We start from the raw sequence: 14,188 nt of genomic DNA, 5'->3' as shown, positions 1-14,188 counted from the left end.
GTGTGATTGAACTTGGTAACTTGGTATGCTTGGCTGACTGTACTGTATGATCAGAAGTAGTAACTAGATGTTTAAGAATCAGATTCAGATAAGTTTTAGTAATGATACTTAGTTCAACAGATAGAGAGGTCCTATAGGGGAGGACCAAGTCAATGTGGGCTTGAAACTCTGAACAAATAAATACCAAGTCAGGCAGAGTAAAAAGTAAATTTAGATTAAAAAGTTACTATTAAAATACAAACCACACAGCTCTTCAAGGTAGAGTTTGAGAAGCTGCATAATATACCCTCCTGCTACTTTGCCTAAATGGTGAGCAAATAGAAATTTTTCTACCTAAAATGGCAGAAACACACCATTTTGGAGATGGAAAGGACGGCTAGAGGGGAAATGGAGGAGGCCGTAGTTTTTTAATTAAATTTTTTTCCTTGGTGTTTTTTTTTTTCCATTTGCTAACGATTTAGTCAAAGTAGCTCAAAAGTAAATGTCTTTATAATACATGATATTGTAAAGTAATGTAATGGGAAATTTTGGTGCATGCCCGTTTTGAGTAAAAATTTTAGCTTTTTGAGACTTTATACTGTTTTTGCGTCTTTTCAACTAGTAAGTCGGGACCAGCGGGAGAGCAGATCTCCTGCATGACATATTTAATTTACACCTGCGGATATTATAGCTGACATCTATGCTAACTAGTGTAGATGTCAGTTTGTGCAGCACTGACAACCCAAGTTGCGCCATATTTATTCAGAGCTGTGGGCTTCTTGGAGTATGTTCACATTCAATTTTTTCTTTTCGTCAGAGGTATGCGTCGGGAGAAGTCTCTACGTATACCTCCAACGGAAGGCTGTATAGGCATAGAGTGGGATATATCACCTGAACTCCCTGGGCAAAGCGTTACTTTAAGCACTAGGCTCGGAAAGCCCCTGACGTTAGCAACGCTCTGACTGGGGATTCTGCTCCCAGGGAAGCCCCTGACAACACTGTCCACAAATGGACACTGACGTTAGGAGCTTTAAGATGCCAAAATCCTAGGACAGAACACTGGCATTGCACTGGCTGGGGATTCCACTCCTGGAGGGAGCCCCTGACGTCACTGTCCATATATGGATTCTGCTCCTGGAGGATCCCTTGATGTTACTGTCTGTACATAGACAGTGACATTAGGGGCTTTGTAATGTGAGAATTCCAAGTCGGAGCGTTGGCAGCGCTGTGGCCGGGAATTACGCTTGTAGAGAAAGCCTCTCACTTTACTGTGCATATATTGCTTTAAATATCCATATTTGGCTTTAAACTCTGGAGTCCCCGGCCAGAGCATCGCAAGCACTCACTGGCCGGGAACTCCTGACTTGGGAAAGCCCTTGATGTCACTTTCACTATATGGACAGTGATGTTAGGAGTTTAAAACTCAGGAATCCATGGCCAGAGCGGCGTCGGCAATGCTCTGGTTAGTGATTACTCTCCTGGAAGGAGCCCCTGATGTCTGTCAATTGTTATGGTAGTAGTCGGATATGATCTTTAATAAATTGAAACCATTTTTTTAAGCTTTAAGAACAAGGTTTGACAATGATAAGTTCTACCCATGTGTATCTAATGCTGATATGTATCCATGCTCCTTACTCATTTTAATATTGTGTGATTGAACTTGGTAACTTGGTATGCTTGGCTGACTGTACTGTATGATCAGAAGTAGTAACTAGATGTTTAAGAATCAGATTCAGATAAGTTTTAGTAATGATACTTAGTTCAACAGATAGAGAGGTCCTATAGGGGAGGACCAAGTCAATGTGGGCTTGAAACTCTGAACAAATAAATACCAAGTCAGGCAGAGTAAAAAGTAAATTTAGATTAAAAAGTTACTATTAAAATACAAACCACACAGCTCTTCAAGGTAGAGTTTGAGAAGCTGCATAATATACCCTCCTGCTACTTTGCCTAAATGAAGAGCAAATAGAAATTTTTCTACCTAAAATGGCAGAAACACACCATTTTGGAGATGGAAAGGACTGCTAGAGGGGAAATGGAGGAGGCCGTAGTTTTTTAATTAAATTTTTTTCCTTGGTGTTTTTTTTTTTTCCATTTGCTAACGATTTAGTCAAAGTAGCTCAAAAGTAAATGTCTTTATAATACATGATATTGTAAAGTAATGTAATGGGAAATTTTTGGTGCATGCCCGTTTTGAGTAAAAATTTTAGCTTTTTGAGACTTTATACTGTTTTTGCGTCTTTTCAACTAGTAAGTCGGGACCAGCGGGAGAGCAGATCTCCTGCATGACATATTTAATTTACACCTGCGGATATTATAGCTGACATCTATGCTAACTAGTGTAGATGTCAGTTTGTGCAGCACTGACAACCCAAGTTGCGCCATATTTATTCAGAGCTGTGGGCTTCTTGGAGTATGTTCACATTCAATTTTTTATTTTCGTCAGAGGTATGCGTCGGGAGAAGTCTCTACGTATACCTCCAATGGAAGGCTGTATAGGCATAGAGTGGGATATATCACCTGAACTCCCCGGGCAAAGCGTTACTTTAAGCACTAGGCTCGGAAAGCCCCTGACGTTAGCAACGCTCTGACTGGGGATTCTGCTCCTAGGGAAGCCCCTGACAACACTGTCCACAAATGGACACTGACGTTAGGAGCTTTAAGATGCCAAAATCCTAGGCCAGAACACTGGCATTGCACTGGCTGGGGATTCCACTCCTGGAGGGAGCCCCTGACGTCACTGTCCATATATGGATTCTGCTCCTGGAGGATCCCTTGATGTTACTGTCTGTACATAGACAGTGACATTAGGGGCTTTGTAATGTGAGAATTCCAAGTCGGAGCATTGGCAGCGCTGTGGCCGGGAATTACGCTTGTAGAGAAAGCCTCTCACTTTACTGTGCATATATTGCTTTAAATATCCATATTTGGCTTTAAACTCTGGAGTCCCCGGCCAGAGCATCGCAAGCACTCACTGGCCGGGAACTCCTGACTTGGGAAAGCCCTTGATGTCACTTTCACTATATGGACAGTGATGTTAGGAGTTTAAAACTCAGGAATCCATGGCCAGAGCGGCGTCGGCAATGCTCTGGTTAGTGATTACTCTCCTGGAAGGAGCCCCTGATGTCTGTCAATTGTTATGGTAGTAGTCGGATATGATCTTTAATAAATTGAAACCATTTTTTTAAGCTTTAAGAACAAGGTTTGACAATGATAAGTTCTACCCATGTGTATCTAATGCTGATATGTATCCATGCTCCTTACTCATTTTAATATTGTGTGATTGAACTTGGTAACTTGGTATGCTTGGCTGACTGTACTGTATGATCAGAAGTAGTAACTAGATGTTTAAGAATCAGATTCAGATAAGTTTTAGTAATGATACTTAGTTCAACAGATAGAGAGGTCCTATAGGGGAGGACCAAGTCAATGTGGGCTTGAAACTCTGAACAAATAAATACCAAGTCAGGCAGAGTAAAAAGTAAATTTAGATTAAAAAGTTACTATTAAAATACAAACCACACAGCTCTTCAAGGTAGAGTTTGAGAAGCTGCATAATATACCCTCCTGCTACTTTGCCTAAATGGTGAGCAAATAGAAATTTTTCTACCTAAAGTGGCAGAAACACACCATTTTGGAGATGGAAAGGACGGCTAGAGGGGAAATGGAGGAGGCCGTAGTTTTTTAATTAAATTTTTTTCCTTGGTGTTTTTTTTTTCCATTTGCTAACGATTTAGTCAAAGTAGCTCAAAAGTAAATGTCTTTATAATACATGATATTGTAAAGTAATGTAATGGGAAATTTTGGCGCATGCCCGTTTTGAGTAAAAATTTTAGCTTTTTGAGACTTTATACTGTTTTTGCGTCTTTTCAACTAGTAAGTCGGGACCAGCGGGAGAGCAGATCTCCTGCATGACATATTTAATTTACACCTGCGGATATTATAGCTGACATCTATGCTAACTAGTGTAGATGTCAGTTTGTGCAGCACTGACAACCCAAGTTGCGCCATATTTATTCAGAGCTGTGGGCTTCTTGGAGTATGTTCACATTCAATTTTTTATTTTCGTCAGAGGTATGCGTCGGGAGAAGTCTCTACGTATACCTCCAATGGAAGGCTGTATAGGCATAGAGTGGGATATATCACCTGAACTCCCCGGGCAAAGCGTTACTTTAAGCACTAGGCTCGGAAAGCCCCTGACGTTAGCAACGCTCTGACTGGGGATTCTGCTCCTAGGGAAGCCCCTGACAACACTGTCCATAAATGGACACTGACGTTAGGAGCTTTAAGATGCCAAAATCCTAGGCCAGAACACTGGCATTGCACTGGCTGGGGATTCCACTCCTGGAGGGAGCCCCTGACGTCACTGTCCATATATGGATTCTGCTCCTGGAGGATCCCTTGATGTTACTGTCTGTACATAGACAGTGACATTAGGGGCTTTGTAATGTGAGAATTCCAAGTCGGAGCGTTGGCAGCGCTGTGGCCGGGAATTACGCTTGTAGAGAAAGCCTCTCACTTTACTGTGCATATATGGCTTTAAATATCCATATTTGGCTTTAAACTCTGGAGTCCCCGGCCAGAGCATCGCAAGCACTCACTGGCCGGGAACTCCTGACTTGGGAAAGCCCTTGATGTCACTTTCACTTTATGGACAGTGATGTTAGGAGTTTAACAACCCAGGAATGCATGGCCAGAGCGTCGGCAATGCTCTGGTTAGTGATTACTTTCCTGGAAGGAGCCCCTGATGTCTGTCAATTGTTATGGTAGTAGTCGGGTATGATCTTTAATAAATTGAAACCATTTTTTTAAGCTTTAAGAACAAGGTTTGACAATGATAAGTTCTACCCATGTGTATCTAATGCTGATATGTATCCATGCTCGTTACTCATTTTAATATTGTGTGATTGAACTTGGTAACTTGGTATGCTTGGCTGACTGTACTGTATGATCAGAAGTAGTAACTAGATGTTTAAGAATCAGATTCAGATAAGTTTTAGTAATGATACTTAGTTCAACAGATAGAGAGGTCCTATAGGGGAGGACCAAGTCAATGTGAGCTTGAAACTCTGAACAAATAAATACCAAGTCAGGCAGAGTAAAAAGTACATTTAGATTAAAAAGTTACTATTAAAATACAAACCACACAGCTCTTCAAGGTAGAGTTTGAGAAGCTGCATAATATACCCTCCTGCTACTTTGCCTAAATGGTGAGCAAATAGAAATTTTTCTACCTAAAATGGCAGAAAACACACCATTTTGGGGATGGAAAGGACGGCTAGAGGGGAAATGGAGGAGGCCGTAGTTTTTTAATTAAATTTTTTTCCTTGGTGTTTTTTTTTCCATTTGCTAACGATTTAGTCAAAGTAGCTCAAAAGTAAATGTCTTTATAATACATGATATTGTAAAGTAATGTAATGGGAAATTTTGGTGCATGCCCGTTTTGAGTAAAAATTGTAGCTTTTTGAGACATTATGCTGTTTTCGCGTCTTTTCAGCTAGTAAGTCGGGACCAGCGGGAGAGCAGATCTCCTGCATGACATATTTAATTTACACCTGCGGATATTATAGCTGACATCTATGCTAACTGGTGTAGATGTCAGTTTGTGCAGCACTGACAACCCAAGTTGCGCCATATTTATTCAGAGCTGTGGGCTTCTTGGAGTATGTTCACATTCAATTTTTTCTTTTCGTCAGAGGTATGCGTCGGGAGAAGTCTCTACGTATACCTCCAACGGAAGGCTGTATAGGCATAGAGTGGGATATATCATCTGAACTCCCCGGGCACAGCGTTACTTTAAGCACTAGGCTCGGAAAGCCCCTGACGTTAGCAACACTCTGACTGGGGATTCTGCTCCTAGGGAAGCCCCTGACAATACTGTCCATAAATGGACATTGACGTTAGGAGCTTTAAGATTCCAAAATGCTAGGCCAGAACACTGGCATTGCACTGGCTGGGGATTCCACTCCTGGAGGGAGCCCCTGACATCACTGTCCATATATGGATTCTGCTCCTGGAGGATCCCTTGATGTTACTGTCTGTACATAGACAGTGACATTAGGGGCTTTGTAATGTGAGAATTCCAAGTCGGAGCGTTGGCAGCTCTGTGGCCGGGAATTACGCTTGTAGAGAAAGCCTCTCACTTTACTGTGCATATATGGCTTTAAATATCTGTGGCGAAACCGGGTCAGTGGGGGTCGGTTTACGCCAAGAGAATGTGGGCGATAGATTCAGGCGACACAGATTAACAGGGGACAAGCCACAGCGGCGCGTTTATTAACAGGGACAGACACACACCGAACCAATGCATCGCTGCTTCTCCCCTCTGGGCTGGATGGGAGAGGCTACCTCACTATGGGGTCTCTCCACTGTACCTTTCATCTTTTGGGGTGTCTCCAGATCCTCCTTCGTTAGATGGGACTCAGGCACTTGTCCTCTATTACTGTCCCTAGGTCAGGTACCATCTCTGAGGTAGACATCCCCTGCCTGCAGCTCACACTGCTATCTCATCCTCTGTTGGGCTGCAACTAACTGAGAGCTCATCCAGCACCACTATATCCCTCACTCACCCCTCCCTCAGGAAACAGGCCCCCTCCTTTTTCTTATTTACATTAGATAAGTTCCCGCTCTCAGCCTGTGACTCATTCTCCTTCAGTGTAAGATTAACCCTAGAGGGGGAGGACAGTGAAGCAGCACTGAATACAATACAATACAAATCAACTGGTTATCAAACATAACGTAATGCAGTTTGAGGCAGTTTGAGGCCCTAACCTGCTTCTGGTTGGCCGACTTCGACCTCCCCTTTTCCGGGGCCCCAGTCCAGGTAGACTCTGGCGCGGGGAATGGACCGCTGCTGTCCGTCCGCCAGGGAAATACGGGCTACCAGGGTGAGGGATGCCCCCGAGTCACGGAGTCCTTGGACGGTGCGACGTCCCAGCACCACGGGCTGTCGGTGGCCCTGCATGTTGGCAGGGACCTGGTTCGTCACGAGGCTCGCAAGCTCTACGTGGTAGACCACCTCCTCCCCCTCTGGTGCATCTAGGAGGTGGTCACACTCATCGGGGTCGCCTGCCTCCGGGCAAAAGGCGACCCGAGTTGGGGTTGGTCTGGGAAAGGGCACCATTGATTGGGCCAGGGGGCAGTCCCGTCGGCTGGGGTCTCATCGAAGTTGGCCGGGGTGGTTCCGCTATTTTGGTAGGGGCTCGGAGCTCTCGGCATTGGTCCTGGCGCGGAAGGCTTCTCCACTGGGGTCGGTGGGCCAAGAACTCGTCGGCCAGGGTGGCGGCATCTTCAGGGGTGCTGGGGTGGCGGTCCGCGATCCAGGCACGAACGGGGACCTCCATCCTGGAGAGGAGTTGCTCCAAAATGACGAGGTCCTCCAGGGCCTCCCGACTGAAGGCCTTCTTCCCCTCGGCCCACCTAGAGCAGCTTAAGCGGAGCTGGGCTGCCAGTTCCACATGGGTACCCTGGCCGGCGAGCGTCAAATTACGGAACCGCTCTCTGTAAGTCTCTAAGGTGATCGCATACCTCTTCAGCAGGGCGTCCCGGAGGCAACCGTAGTCCCTTCCGTCCTCTGGACCTAGGCTCCGGTAGACTTCAAGGGCCCTCCCTTGCAGGCTGGGCCCCACGTAGCGAGCCCATTCGGTGGTGGGGATGTCATGCACCTGTAGCTGTGTCTCCAGCATGGTTAGGTGCGCATCGATATCCGTGGACGAAGGATCCAACTTGGGGAGGTCGTTGTATCGTAGTTGGGGTCTTCGGGGCCCGGCAGGGATTGGGGTTGTTGGTTCTGGGGGTGCCACTGCACGGGCCACGGCCCCAACGATGATCAGGCGCTCGGCCTCGGAGCTTTGAGGTCCCAGAGCGGTCAGCAGATCCCCCATCTGCAGGGCTTGGGTGTCCGAGATGGCACTACGGCCGGTTCCCTGGCGACTGGCCGGTTCTTCGGGGCAGTAGTCAACGTCACCCTCGGCCATCTCTCCCATCTCGGCCGGGTTCGCCAGGTCCCAGGCTTGGAGCTTCTCAATCAGCCGATCCTTGATGTCGCGGGACGAGAAGGCAATACGCCGGAACCGGCACAGCTCTTGGAGTGTAATTCGGAGGTAGCTGCCATAGGGGACAGCCTCTGCTCCGCCGGGAGGATCCATAGAGTCAGGCTCCATGACAGGGGATTTAGGTGCCTGTGGTCCCCCTGTACTGCAGCACGTGTGGCAGTCCGCCCTTGAGGTCTGGCCGCGAAGCGCCGGATGGTACCAGGGTACCTATCCCCTGCCGCTTCCCCTAGAACGGGCTGAATCGATCCCACCGCTGCCACCAAATGTGGCGAAACCGGGTCAGTGGGGGTCGGTTTACGCCAAGAGAATGTGGGCGATAGATTCAGGCGACACAGATTAACAGGGGACAAGCCACAGCGGCGCGTTTATTAACAGGGACACACACAGAACCAATGCATCGCTGCCTCTCCCCTCTGAGCTGGATGGGACAGGCTACCTCACTATGGGGTCTCTCCACTGTACCTTTCATCCTTTGGGGTGTCTCCAGATCCTCCTTAGTTAGATGGGACTCCAGCACTTGTCCTCTATTACTGTCCCTAGGTCAGGTACCATCTCTGAGGTAGACAGGCCCTGCCTGCAGCTCACACTGCTATCTCATCCTCTCCTGGGCTGCAACTAACTGAGAACTCATCCAGCACCACTATATCCCTCACTCACCCCTCCCTCAGGAAACAGGCCCCCTCCTTTTTCTTATTTACATTAGATAAGTTCCCGCTCTCAGCCTGTGACTCATTCTCCTTCAGTGTAAGATTAACCCTAGAGGGGGAGGACAGTGAAGCAGCACTGAATACAATACAATACAAATCAACTGGTTATCAAACATAACGTAATGCAGTTTGAGGGGACATATCCCCATCTAGCACCGGGCGCCATCTAAGCTATGGCACCCGGATGGCGGGAGTGCGACGGTTTGCGGCAGGCTTAATCTGTATTTGGGTACAATGCCTGTAAACGTCACCCCTTCCGCCACAATATCCATATTTGGCTTTAAACTCTGGAGTCCCCGGCCAGAGCATCGCAAGCACTCTCTGGCCGGAAACTCCTGACTTTGGAAAGCCCTTGATGTCACTTTCACTATATGGACAGTGATGTTAGGAGTTTAAAAACCCAGGAATCCATGGCCAGAGCGTCGGCAATGCTCTGGTTAGTGATTACTCTCCTGGAAGGAGCCCCTGATGTCTGTGAATTGTTATGGTAGTAGTCGGATATGATCTTTAATAAATTGAAACCATTTTTTTAAGCTTTAAGAACAAGGTTTGACAATGATAAGTTCTACCCATATGTATCTAATGTTGATATGTATCCATGATCCTTACTCATTTTAATATTGTGTGATTGAACTTGGTAACTTGGTATGCTTGGCTGACTGCACTGTATGATCAGAAGTAGTAACTAGATGTTTAAGAATCAGATTCAGATACGTTTTAGTAATGATACTTAGTTCAACAGATAGAGAGGTCCTATAGTGGAGGACCAAGTCAATGTGAGCTCGAAATTTTGAACGAAAAAATAACAGAGTAAAAAGTAAATTTAGATTAAAAACGTACTATTAAAATACAAACCAGACAGCTCTCCAAGGTAGAGTTTGAGAAGCTGCATACTATATTCTAATGCTACTTTGCCTAAATTGTAAGCAAATAGATTTTTTTTTTCTACCTAAAATGGCAGAAAGCACACCATTTTGGAGATGGAAAGGATGGCTAGAGGGGAAATGGAGGAGGCCATAGTTTTTTAATTGCTTTTTTTTCCTGGGTGTTTTTTTATTCCATTTGCTAACAATTTAGGCTAAGTAGCTCAAAAGTAAACATTTTTAAAATCCGTAATTTTGTGAAGTATTGTAATTGGAAATTTTCACGCACGCCTGTTTTGAGTAACAATGTTAGCTTTTTGAGACTTTATGCTGTTTTCGCATCTTTTAAATAGTAAGTTGGTACCAGCGGGAGAGGGGACCTCCTGCATGACAGATTTAATATAATTTACACCAGCGGATATTATAGCTGAAAGCTATGCTAGCTGGCGTAGGTATCTGTTTGTGGAGCACTGAACACCCAAGGTGCGCCAAATTTGTTCAGAGCTGTGGGCTTCTTAGAGTATGTTCACATTAAGTTTTTTCTTTTCGACTGAGGTATACGTCGGGAGAAGACTGTACGTATACCTCCAATGGAAGGCCTCGACGTATCCCATTGTATACGCATACAGTGGGATATGTCACCTGAATTTCTCGGGCACAGAGCTACTTTAAGCACTAGGCTCGGGAAAGCCCCTGACGTTACTGTCCATATATGGACAGTGATGTTAGGGGCTTAAACAAAATCAAGAATCCACACCCAGTGCGTTAGCATTGCTATGGCCTGGGATTCGGCCCCTGGAGGAGCCCCTGACGTTACTGTCCATATATGGACAGTGACTACAGGGGTTTTAAGATGCCGGAATCCTAGGCTAGAACATCGGCAACACTCTGGACAAGGTTTCTGCTCCTGGAGGAAGCCCCTAACGTCACTGTGTATATATGGACAGTGACGTCAGAGGATTTGAGATGCTGGAATCCCTAGCCAGAGCATCGACAATGCTGTGGCAGGGAAAACCGGTTCTTGAGGGAGCCTGTGATGTCACTTTTCATATATGGACAGTGATGTCAGGGGCTTTCAACTATGGAGTCCCCAGCCAGAGCATCGAAAGCCCTCTGGCTGGGGGCCCCTGTGTTGGGAAGGCTCTTGACATCACTGTCCATATATGAACAGTGATGTTAGGAGCTTAAAAACTCAGAATCCACAGGCAGAACGTTGGCAACGCTCTGGCTGGGAATTCCGCTCCATGAGGAGACCCTGACAACACTATCCATAAATGGACTGTGAGTTCAGGAGCTTTAAGATCCCAAAATCCTAGGCCAGAACCTCGGCATTGCTCTAGCTGGACATTCCGCTCCTGGAGGGAGATTCTGATGTCAGGGTCAAAATATGGACAGTGACGTTAGAGGCTTTGAGATGTTGGAATCCCCAACCAGAGCATTGGCAATGCTCTGGCCAGGGATTCTGCTCATGGAGGAAACCTTGACGTTACATAGATAGTAATATTAAGGGATTTGTAATGCGAGAATTTCAGGCCAGAGCGTTGCCAATGCTCTGGCCAGTGATTCCACTCCTGGAAGGAGCCCTTGACGTCAATGTCCAGATATGGACAGTGATGTTAGGGGCTTTGAGATGCCGGAATCGCCGGCCAAAGCGTCGGCAACGCTCTAGCCGGGGATTCTGCTTCTGTAGGATCCCCTGACTTTACTGTCCATGTATCGACAGTGACGTGAGGGGCTTTCTAATGCAAGTGTCCCAGACCAGACCATTGGCAAAGCTGTGGCTGGGGACTCGACTTCTAGAGGGAACCCCTGACGTCATTGTCCATAAAAAGGCGGTAACGTCAAGGGCCCCACTAGTACTGGAATCCCCGGCCAGAGTGCTACCGATGCTCTAGGCCGGGGTCCGAATAGTTCAAAGCTTATTTCAGTAGGCTTCGGTTTAATATTGGCGTATAAAAATGCCAGTATTTTTTAATTTCACCCATTGGTTATATGCAACAACGGGAGGTGAGGTCCTCTTGCTCGACAGATTTACTATAAGTTACATCAGACATTGGCGTAAATTATAGCGGAAATCCATGGCAGATTGTTTCTAGCGTCGATTTCAGTTTGTGGAGCCTTGACAGCCAAAGTTGTGTCAAATTTATTAAGAGCCATGCTGATATATAATCATGCTTCTTACGTATGTTTTAATATTGTGTGATTGAACATGATGTTCTAGACTAGATAAAAAGTTACTATTAAAAAAAAAAAACAGACAGCTCCCTACCAAGTTAGAGTTTGAGAAGCTGCATACTATACTCTCCTGCTACTTTGCCTAAATGGTAAGCAAATTGATTATTTTCTTTTTCTACCTAAAATGGCAGAAAACACACCTATATTGGAGATGGAAAGGACGGCTAGAGGGGAAATGGAGGAGGCCGGTGTTTTTAAATTGCATTTTTTTTCTAGGTGTTTTTTATTCTATTTGCTGACAATTTTGGCAAAGTAACTCAAAAGTAGATGTGTTTATAATACTTGATTTTGTAAAGCAATGTAATGGGTCAAAATAAAGACATTGAGGGGGACTTATTAAATATTTTGCGGTAGTTATCTGACAGAAGAAAAGTTGCAAATTATGTTTCACACATGTTTTAAAAAAAAATTATGTTTTTTTGGAAAATTATGCTGCTTTCGCCTCTTTCCAAACAGGAAGTGGGTCCCAGCGGTAGGGGGTTCTGCTGCACGACAGATTCAATATAAACACAACAGAAATTAGTGTAAATCATAGCGGAAATCTATGCAAGCTTGTATCTGGCATAGCTTTGAGTTTGTGGAGTCCTGACAGCCCATGTTGCGGCAGATTTATTAAGAGCCGTCCGCTTCTTAGTAAATTTATGGCAACTTACTTCTGAAGGTTTCTGTTTAAAACCGGTATATGAAATGCCAGTCCTAATAAATTCCCCCACTGCATTCATGTAACCAGCTTTAGGACTTAAAAGTCAATTATCACAACAAGTGACATTGTTAGTTGTTAAGGTAGGGTAAATGAATTAAGGTAGTCGGATATGAGCTTTAATGAATTGAAAGTATTTTTTTTAAGCTCTTTAGAGCAAGGTTCGACAATAAAAAGTTCTTCCCATGTGTATGTAATGCTGATATGTATCCATGCTCCTTACTTATTTTAATATTGTTAAATAAATACCAAGTCAGGCAGAGTAAAAAGTAAATTTAGATTAAAAAGTTACTATTAAAATACAAACCACACAGCTCTTCAAGGTAGAGTTTGAGAAGCTGCATAATATACCCTCCTGCTACTTTGCCTAAATGGTGAGCAAATAGAATTTTTTCTACCTAAACTGGCAGAAAACACACCATTCTGGAGATGGAAAGGACGGCTAGAGGGGAAATGGAGGAGGCCGTAGTTTTTTAATTACATTATTTTCCTTGGTGTTTTTTTTTTCCATTTGCTAACGATTTAGTCAAAGTAGCTCAAAAGTAAATGTCTTTATAATACATGATATTGTAAAGTAATGTAATGGGAAATTTTGGCGCATGCCCGTTTTGAGTAAAAATTGTAGCTTTTTGAGACTTTATGCTGTTTTCGCATCTTTTCAACTAGTAAGTCGGGACCAGCGGGAGAGCAGATCTCCTGCATGACATATTTAATTTACACCTGTGGATATTATAGCTGACATCTATGCTAACTGGTGTAGATGTCAGTTTGTGGAGCACTGACAACCGAAGTTGCGCCATATTTATTCAGAGCTGTGGGCTTCTTGGAGTATGTTCACATTCAATTTTTTCTTTTCGTCAGAGGTATGTGTCGGGAGAAGTCTCTACGTATACCTCCAACGGAAGGCTGTATAGGCATAGAGTGGGATATATCACCTGAACACCCCGGGCACAGCGTTACTTTAAGCACTAGGCTCGGAAAGCCCCTGACGTTAGCAACGCTCTGACTGGGGATTCTGCTCCTAGGGAAGCCCCTGACAACACTGTCCATAAATGGACACTGACATTAGGAGCTTTAAGATGCCAAAATCCTAGGCCAGAACACTGGCATTGCACTGGCTGGGGATTCCACTCCTGGAGGGAGCACCTGACGTCACTGTCCATATATGGATTCTGCTCCTGGAGGATCCCTTGATGTTACTGTCTGTACATAGACAGTGACATTAGGGGCTTTGTAATGTGAGAATTCCAAGTCGGAGCGTTGGCAGCGCTGTGGCCGGGAATTACGCTTGTAGAGAAAGCCTCTCACTTTACTGTGCATATATGGCTTTAAATATCCATATTTGGCTTTAAACTCTGGAGTCCCCGGCCAGAGCATCGCAAGCACTCACTGGCCGGGAACTCCTGACTTGGGAAAGCCCTTGATGTCACTTTCACTATATGGACAGTGATGTTAGGAGTTTAAAAACCCAGGAATCCATGGCCAGAGCGGCGTCGGCAATGCTCTGGTTAGTGATTACTCTCCTGGAAGGAGCCCCTGATGTCTGTCAATTGTTATGGTAGTAGTCGGATATGATCTTTAATAAATTGAAACCATTTTTTTAAGCTTTAAGAACAAGGTTTGACAATGATAAGTTCTACCCATGTGTAT

Source organism: Rhinoderma darwinii, unplaced genomic scaffold (assembly GCF_050947455.1).
Source record: "Rhinoderma darwinii isolate aRhiDar2 unplaced genomic scaffold, aRhiDar2.hap1 Scaffold_106, whole genome shotgun sequence".
Classification (NCBI taxonomy): domain Eukaryota; kingdom Metazoa; phylum Chordata; class Amphibia; order Anura; family Rhinodermatidae; genus Rhinoderma; species Rhinoderma darwinii.
Note: the sequence above shows the minus strand (reverse complement) of the source record.